Consider the following 10,194-nt stretch of genomic DNA (forward strand, 5'->3'; position numbering starts at 1 on the left):
AAATGGCATTTTTTGGGTTGTAAAAAATGATCGTGTGTGGGCTAAAACGACGTTTTAAACCCGCGCATGCTCAGAAGCAAGTTATGAGACGGGAGCGCTCGTTCTGGTAAAACTACCGTTCATAATGGAGTAAGCACATTCATCACGCTGTAACAGACAGAAAAGCACGAATCGTCTTTTACTAACACGGAATCAGCTAAAGCAGCCCAAAGGCGAATAGAACTTCCCCTTTAGAGTGCCGTCGTACGTGTTGTACGTCACCGCGCTTTGTTCATCATTTTTTAAAAACGATGGTGTGTGGGCTACGTCGTTTTTAATGATGAAGTTGGAAAAACGTCGTTTTTTTTCATGCCGAAAAATTATCGTGTGTACGCGGCATAAGGATGCAACTCTCCTCAAGGAAAAGAAAACTTATTTTATATTGCTATCTGCCTTATGCAATTAAGAGTTGCTATTGTTAAAGACAAAAAATTTTTTTTTTTTAGTTTGAAAACTGTTCTAAAGGCTCATACACACGGTCGGACATCCAACAAAATTTCCCTTGGATTTTTGTCCTAATTGATTTGTCCGATCACACCCATAGCATACACACGCTCTGACTTTTTTGGCAACCAACAAGAACGTAGTGACGTTTCAACGTACTGCCGAGCGTTTAAAAGAGGAAGTTCAATTCTCCGATGTCACCCGTTGCGTTCCTTCAGCTACTCTATAGTTAGTTGATGTTTCGTGTGAGTGCTTTTCTAGATTTCGAAACTTCCCGCGTCACAAATGTGCTTTTTCAAATACGAACGCTAGTTTTACTAGACAGAAGGCTTCCGGCTGCTCTTTACTTCTGAGCGTGCGCATTTTTACTTTGTCCAAAAGTCCGATTGTTTTCTGCACACACGGTCGGACTTTGCACCATCAGACTTTTGTTGATGTAAAGTTGGTCCGTTCGCAGACCCAACTTTTTGTCCGATGAAAGCCAAAAAAGTTGGTCCGATGGAACGTACACACGATTGGACAAATGCGAAAAGTTCCGGTGTTTGAAGTTGGTTGGCCAAAAGTCCGACCGTGTGTACGGGGCTTTAGGGTTTTTCCCACTCTGGTGTCTGTTTATGAAGCAGTAAATTCTATTCACTGCTTCGTTCTCCGGCTATCACAGTGAAGATTTTTCTCCTCTGTGTGCGGGTTTATCAAGCGGAGAAGATCGCTTCACCCTCGGAGGAGTGAAGTGATCTTCCAACGCTTCTAACACTGGAGAACGGCCCCTGATACTGGAATCTCGTGAGACTCTACGAGATTACAGTACCAGAAATTCACAGAAACACAGAGATGTCAGTTTATTGAGCAGTCATTACACTGACAGACCGCGTGGATAATGTAATTAAAATAACGAGTCCCCCTACATAATATATATATATATACACACACATACACTATATATATATACATGTACACATTATATATATGTATATATATGTATACACATAAATATTACAGGGGGACATGGTTACAGTGTTGGGGGGTCTGAACGAGGTAGAAGGAAGTTAAAAATCTTCCTCCTTCCTCCTCAGAACCCCCGGGATTCCCTCTTCACTCCCCGCTTCACCAGCTCTGAGATGGTGAATCGGGGCATGTGAATTCTGACACAGATTGCCAGTGAAGAGCTCAGATCACAGCTTCATAAACTGGCCGTTTCTGTGTCAGTCTATGAGACTTCACTGTGTGAAGAGATAATCGGCGGGAGAACAAATTCAAACACTTCTACCCCCGATTATCTCTGTTTCATAAACTGTTTATGGGCTGTGATCACTGGTGATCCCTGGGATCACCGCTGTTCACTGCTTCATAAACGGACACCTCTGTGTCCATTGGGAAAATTTCCCTTCACTTCCTCTCCCAGAGACACAGATCCCCTCTTTTTTTCTCTTTATTAAAATACTTTATTTGAAGAGAAATGTACACACAAAACAAGTACAACCATAGATAGCACAAATTACAACATGTAACATCTTTGATCTCAGATTAGTATGACACTACAAGCAATAGTAGCAAGACCATTTTTACTTTTTTCAGGCCTCTTCATATTCCTCACATATTACAGTGGAGGAAAAATAATTTCAGCCCCTGCTGATTTTGTAAGTTTGCCAACTTACAAAGAAATGAAGGGTCTATAATTTTTTATCATAGGTGTATTTTAACCACTTCAATACTGGGCATTTTCACCCCCTTCCTGCCCAGGCCAATTTTCAGCTTTCAGCACTGTCATGCTTTGAATGACAATTGTGCGGTCGTGCGACATGGCTGCCAAACAAAATTGACGTCCTTTTTTTCCCCACAAACATAGCTTTTTTTGGTGGTATTTGATCACTTCTGCAGTTTTTATTTTTTGCGCTATAAACAAAAAAATACTGACAATTTTGAAAAAAAACACAATGGCCGGGATTCAGAAGGGACTTACGACGACGAATCAGATACGCTGTCGTAAGTCCAAATGTGCGCCGTCGTATCTATACGCTTAATCAGGAAAGCAGATACGCCTGAATTTTGGCAAGATATGACCGACGTTAGTCTCCTACGCCGTCGTATCTTGGGTGCATATTTACGCTGGCCGCTAGGGGCGATTCCATTGATTTACGCGGCAAATATGTAAATGAGCTAGATACGCCGATTCACAAATGTACTTGCGCCCGTCGCAGTAAGCTACGCCGTTTACGTAATGCATAGGTCCGGCATAAGTTTACCCCCTCATAAAGCAGTACGCGAATGGGGCTGGGCGTAGGTTACATTCACGTCGCATGAATGGACCCGGCGTATCTTAGGGAGTAAATTCAACGTGATTCTGCGCCGTTCGTTCGGCCATGCATTTACATGGGGTCACGCTTCATTATAATACAACACGCCCACTGCCTTGCTACTTTGAATTACGCGGGCTTACGCCGGCCCATTTACATTACGCCGGCGCAAATATGGGAGCAAGCATTTTGTGAATACTCAGCTTGCCTCTCAATGTTACGTCGGCGTAGCGCATATGAGATGCGCTACGCCTATCTAAAGATGCGCATATCTCTCTGAATCCCGGCCAATATTTTTTACTTTTTGCTATAATAAATATCCCAATTTAAAAAAAAAAAAAAAAAAATTCTCAGTTCAGGCTGATATGTATACTTCTACATATTTTTGGTAAAAACACCTGCAATAAGCGTATATTGATTGGTTTGCGCAAAAGTTATAGCGCCTACAAAATAGGGGACAGATTTATGTTTTGTTTGTTTTTTTACACTAGTAATGACAGCGATCTGCGATTTTTGTCAGGACTGTGATATTGCGGCAGGCAGTTCGGACACTTTTGGGACCATTCACATTTATACAGCGAACAGTGCTATAAATATGCACTGATTACTGTATAAATGTGACTGTCAGGGAAAGGGTTAACAATAGGGGGCGATCAAGGGGTTAAAAGTGTTCTCTAGAGAGTGATTCTTGCTGTGGGGGGAGGGGACTGTACAAGGGACACACCATCTGTCTCCTCTCCCTGACAGGACGTGGATCTCTGTGTTTACACACAGAGATCCACGTCCCTGGCTCTGTAACTGCTGATCGCGGGTACATGGCCGACATCGCGGCTGCCAGGCACGTGCATGGGCACCCGCGGCTGGGAGGCCCGAGGATGTCATATGACGTCCACCCAGGATGGCAGAGCCACCTTGTGGATGTCAAATATATACCGCAGGGGTCAAGTCCTGTGAAAAAAAGTGTGGGAACACACCCAAGATTCCCCACCTCAAAAATACAAAAAAAGTGTGTGTGTGTCTATATATCAGGGCCGGCCCAAGAAGTACTGCCCCCCCACCCAAAAAAAAAACTTGCCCACATAAAGGCCCCCAAATTAATTATTTTATATTATTACAATTAAAACCCAAATTAAATGTACCAGTAAGTCAGATTTACATGCAACAGTGATGGTGGGGTTCAGACACAGGCAGGGGTGGTGGGGGGTTAGACTCAGGCAGGGGTGGCATGGAGGTTTAGACCCAGGCAGGGGTGGTAGGGAGTGGGTAAGACACAGGCAGGGGTGCTAGGGAGGGGGTAAGACACAGGGTTTGTAGGGGTGTTAGACAGGAGGCAGGGGTGGTAGGCGTGTTAGACACAGGCAGGGGTGGTAGGGAGGGGGTTAGACACAGGCAGGGGTGGTGGGGGGTTAGACACAGGCAGGGGTGGTGGAGGGTTAGACACAGGCAGGGGTGGTGGGGGGTTAGACACAGGCAGGGATGGTGGGGGGTTAGATGCAGGCAGGGGTGGTGGGGGGTTAGACGCAGGCAGGGGTGGTGGGGGGTTAGACACAGGCAGGGGTGGTGGGGGGTTAGACACAGGCAGGGGTGGTGAGGGGGTTAAACACAGGCAGGGGTGGTGAGGGGGTTAGACACAGCCAGGGGTGGTAGGGAGAGGGGTTAACACAGCCAGGGGTGGTAGGGAGAGGGGTTAGACACAGCCAGGGGTGGTAGGGAGAGGGGTTAGACACGGCCAGGGGTGGTAGGGAGAGCGGTTATACACAGCCAGGGGTGCTAGAGAGAGGGGTTAGACACAGCCAGGGGTGGTAGGGAGAGGGGTTAGACACAGCCAGGGGTGATAGGGAGAGGGGTCAGACACAGCCAGGGGTGGTAGAGAGAGGGGTCAGACACAGCCAGGGGTGGTGAGGGGGTTAGACACAGGCAGGGGTGGTGAGGGGGTTAAACACAGGCAGAGGTGGTGAGGGGGTTAGACACAGCCAGGGGTGGTGAGGGGGTTAGACACCGCCAGGGGTGGTAGGGAGGGAGTTTAGACACAGCCAGGGGCGGTAGGGGGGGGTTAGACACAGCCAGGGGCGGTAGGGGTGTTAGACAAAGCCAGTGGCAGTAGGGGGGCTAGACACAGCCAGGGGCGGTAGGGGGGCTAGACACAGCCAGGGGCGGTAGGGGGGGCTAGACACAGCCAGGGGCGGTAGGGGGGTTAGACACAGCCAGGGGAGCAGTGTGACAGGTGGGGGGAGCAGTTTGTCAGGGGGGGAGCATTGTGACAGGTGGGGGAGCAGTGTGACAGGTGGGGGAGCAGTTTCTGGGGGGGGTCAGTGAGTCTGGTGGGGGAGCAGTTTCTGGGGAGGGCAGTGTGACAGGTGGGGGAGCAGTTCCTTGGGGGGGCAGTGTTTCAGGTGGGGGAGCAGTTTCTGGGGGGGGGGCAGTGTGTCAGGTGGGGGAGCAGTTTTTGGGGGGGTCAGTGTGTCAGGTGGGGGAGCAGTTATTGGGGGGGTCAGTGTGTCAGGTGGGGGAGCAGTTTCTGGGGAAGGCAGTGTGACAGGTGGGGGAGCAGTTTCTTGGGGGGCAGTGTTTCAGGTGGGGGAGCAGTTTCTGGGGGGGCAGTGTGTCAGGTGGGGGAGCAGTTTCTGGGGGGGGTCAGTGTATCAGGTGGGGAAGCAGTTATTGGGGGGGTCAGTGTGTCAGGTGGGGGAGTAGTGTGACGGGGTAGCAGTGTGACATATAATACAGCTCACCCCACATCACACACACAGCTCTATCTGCACCAGCCTTACCTTCCCCCAGCAGGTGCAGCACTGCCTCGCACAGCTCTCCCTCCACCTCTTTACGACAGCCTCCTGTTCTCATCTTGGGTGTCCCAGCAAGGTCCCGCAGCACCACCACCAGCAGATTCCTCCCTGCCGCCTCCTGCTCCACCAGTCCACCATACCTAGAGCCGACCACAGAGTGTGAGGAAACCCGGAAGTACCCGGAAGTAGCGCGGAGCTGCGTGTAGGTGGACTGGGCGCTGAGAGAGGAGGAGGAGGAGGGTGCCGGATGCCGCATGCCGGGTGCCGTATACCTCATACCGATCGGCTCGGGCGGCTCTAGTCCTGCAAAGGGAACGGCGTTCCTGCTGCAAAAAAAGTTGCAGGGATGCCGTTTCCCACGCGTTCCCGCAGGACTCGAGCCCTGTACGTGGGTATTGAAGTGGTTAAATAATAGAGTCAGAATATCAACCCAAAATACAGAAAATAACACATGGTACAAATGTTACAAATTGAGTTGCAGTTCAGTGAGTAAAATAAGTATTTAATCCCCAAGCAAAACATGACTTGGTACTTTGTGGAGAAACCCTTGTCGGCAAGCATAGGAGGTAAGATGTTTCTTGTAGTTAGTGACCAGGTTTGCACACATCTCAGAAGGGAGTTTGGTCCATTCTTCTTTACAGATCTTCTCTAAATCCTTAAGGTCTCTTGGCTGTCGCTTGGCCCTAAGAACACCATCCATACAGTCAAGCAAGGAGGTGAAAACGTTATGCTTTGGGGTTGTTTCTCTGTTAAAGGTACAGGTCAACTTTGCCACATTAAGGGGCCAATGTATTTTAAAATATTGGATGAGAACTTTCTTCCCTCAGCCAGAACATTGAAGAGGGGTCATAGATGGGTCTTCCAGCATGACAATGACTCACAACATACCATCAAGGCAACAAAGGAGTGTCTCAAGAAGTACATTAAGGTCATGGACTGGCCCAGTAGATCTCCAGTCCTTAATCCTATAGAAAATGTATGGAGGGAGTTGAAAGTTCAAGTTGCCAAGACACAGCTAAGAAACTGTAAGGATTTAGAGAAGATCTGCAAAGAAGAGTGGACGAAAATCCCTCCTGAGATGTGTGAAAACCTGGTCACTAACATAAAAAAAAATCTTACCTCTGTGCTTGCCAACAAGGGGTTTTCCACCAAGTACTAAGTCGTGTTTTGCTTGGGGATCCAATAATTAATTTTACTCACTGAACTGCAACTTAATTTATAGCCTTTGTTTTATGTGTTTTTTTTCTGGATTTCTGATTGAAATTCTGTCTCTATCATTTAAAATACACATATAATACAAATTATAGAACCTTCGTTTCTTTGTAAGTGGGCAAACTTACAAATTCTGCAGGGGATCAAATCATGTTTTTCCCCACTGTATGTGACTCTTCTTGTACAGTAGATCCCCAACCCTGATACATGTAATGAAGGACCTCTCCTCCCTCTCAAGTCATGCACCCCCTAAGGGTTTTAAAATTAACACCACTGGAAAACCCATCTTTTTACATTTGGAGTAGCCTTAATATACACCATCTGCGGGGGAACAAGTCCCAGTGTATATAACCATTTCTGCCAAATGTCATGAATTTCTTAGGTGAGTTTTGGCATTGATGAGTCAGCTTTTTACATATTAAAGTGGAGTTCACCTGTTCTATCCACAACTGTCTTTTAGGCGGATGAGGGGACATACAATAACACACAATCAATTTACGCTCTATATATGAGTCTCACCAACATACATACATTATTAGGTCCTGAGTCATCGTAATAGCAAGAACTGACTACTGCCAATTATCTCTGTCCAGTTAGCTTATGAGAAGAGGATAATAATACTAGTGGTATGGAAGCCATCATGCTCCACCAATGTCCCCTACATCTTGTTCCCATTTTCCCCTACAAGACAATCAGGCAGCATCCTGTAAAAAGGATAAAAGACTGGTATGGATACGAGAAATCTTGTAATCTTCTGAATCAGTCTTGACACCAGTTTTAACAGTGAGAGCAGAGCTTGAGCATGTGGTGCATGGCGTAATTGCAAATATTGATAAAATTGTTATCTAGGGAATAGGGATACCAAACTCAGGTTGTAGCATTGTAAAGGATTTCATTGTATTCATCTTCACAGGACTGGTACATAAAATAGATAACTTTAATGTGCCATGTTTGAAACCATTCCAATTTTTTGTAAGTATTGTTATTCTGTAGTGGCATGCATTTAAGGAATGTTCATGCTCAATTATTGTGACCATAGGACAATACTATGGTACAGTCAGAAGACCTATTTCCAAATGCAACAGTGCTGTTAAATCATCGTTGGGAAACATCAACTCTATCCAGTTGACACCAGGACAGATTTCCTCAATGTAAGATTTCCCCTCACCTCCTATTCTACGCCAACTCAAAAAATGTGTAACTATATATCACTTTCTGTACAAAAAAAGTTGGTTTTAACTAAAGCTAAAAACGTAAAACTTCTCTACTCTATCCTCAATTTAAAACAATGTTTTGGCTATACATACACTTTGAGGCTGATTTACTTAAACAGGAGCTCCACAGTCCCCCAAAAATATTAACAGTCAGCAGCTACAAATACTGTAGTTGCTGACTTTTATTATAAGTATACTTAACTGTCCAGGGATCCAGCGATGTCCTCATCCGAACCTATTCTTTAATCAGCTTTGGGTGCAGGTGCTGGCATAGCAAGTAAGGGAAACAGGAAGTGATTTCCTTTTTTTCTCCATCATTGCCGCCGTCCTGGCCCCCCAGGAAGTTGTCATTGCGGAGAAAGGATGTGATGCGGCAATGTGGGACGTTAGTCTGATGCAATCGCGTAAGTTGGATTGACGAGAAGCATGTGCAGTATATAGGAATGCTGGGAAAGGCAGATAGCGCCATTCCTTCTACCCATATATTTGTTTTTCTCAATATAAATTGTGTTTTTTTCAGAAGTGGTATTATTTTACTTATAATTGCATATTTCAAAACACGTTGATATTCCCACCTACTTTAGTGGGAGAAGGTACCTGTCAAAACCAGGTACCTGCTCCCCCCCCAAAAAATGTGGTAGTGGTGGGGGGAGGGAGAATGCGAACAAGCGGAGCTTCATCTTTTGGATGGAGCTCTGCTTTATGGATTCTTCACACATTTTATTTAAGTAGAGTTTAGTATAGCCCACAACCAGAATCCATCTTGTCTGACTTATAGTGCAATATGATAGTTGCTTTTGGTTGATACAATTTGGAATAGGCCCCTAAAAATAAAACTCTTTATTTACGAAATACACATGCATTTGAGCAACTTTTGCTTCATGCAACCTAACATCAGTTTATATCAGCCTTTATTAAATGTTTCATCCCAAAGCAGGGCAGGAACAAGGGGTGGGTGGGAGGGGAAGTTGGCATGGGCACGATGGTTTACAATAGGGATGGGGGCACTTTCAGTCTGTTACAAGTCTGGGCAGTCTGGCATCTTTGCCCTGGGTGCTGGATGACCTTGTCCCACCACTGCCCCAAAGAAACCCATTGAAATAATTTTCAGCTCTTAGGCAATCCAAGCTGAAAACTACAGGCAGTCCCCAAGTTACATACATCTGACTTATATACATACATACTCATACTTACAAACGGAGGGAGACAACAGGAAGTGAGAGAAAATCTATTCCTAGGAAGGGAAATTTCTGTAATGCCGTGGACATTCCGACAACAAGAACCAGAAAATGTCCGATGGGGCCTACACAGGGTCGGAATTTCTGACCAAAAGCTCCCATCGAACATTTGTTGTTGGAAATTCCGAGTGTGTGTATGCGGCATTAGAGTTATCATGGGAAAAAGGTGTCTCCACTGAAGCTTTATCACCAATCCTTGTTTCCACGACAACCCAAAATGTTCAAAATCCAATTGTCATAAGGACAGAAAGTGAGGAGAAATGTTCTGAGCACAGACAGAAAAACAAACGTTACAGCGGTGTTACCCTTCCATACACTATCCAAAAAATGTACCTGTTCCACCTTACATACAAATTCAACTTAAGAACAAACCTATCTTGCTTGTAACCTGGGGACTGCCTGTATTATGAACTATATACAGTGTATGACACATTAGTGTGACATGTAAGTTGAAGATAGGAATAAATAAAATAATATACTATATGGGAGTACCTAGAGTATCTGAGACCCGTCGCATCATTTTACTGTACCTGTTTTATACAACAAAATGTTTTCAATAATAATCATGGAATGAAACAAATAATGGTCAGAAAAGAAACACATACTGTTAAAAAAAAGTGGAGTGTCCCCTTACACTAGTTGTCAGTGAAAAAGTGCCCCCTTACATCAATGGTCAATGTAGTTCCCCTTTACCCTGGTGGTCAGTGTAGGTGGGAGATCAATCCTAATACAACCTCTGGAGGAAATCTAGTTGAGAAAAGCAGGTTTAGGGTGTTGTTCAGTACTCTTGAAGCCAACTGGCGTATTAAATCATATTTATAATTAAAAAGAGTTAAAGATCATGTGGAACACAAAAGCATTACCTAGAATGACAAATGAAACCCATGCCCTTTTCTCATAAACCTCCTCTTTCTACAGTATTATAATGTCAGTTTCAGGTATATACAGACAGCTGGGAGGAGTCAAA

This window comes from Rana temporaria, chromosome 1 (genome assembly GCF_905171775.1).
Source record: "Rana temporaria chromosome 1, aRanTem1.1, whole genome shotgun sequence".
Taxonomy (NCBI): Eukaryota; Metazoa; Chordata; class Amphibia; order Anura; family Ranidae; genus Rana; species Rana temporaria.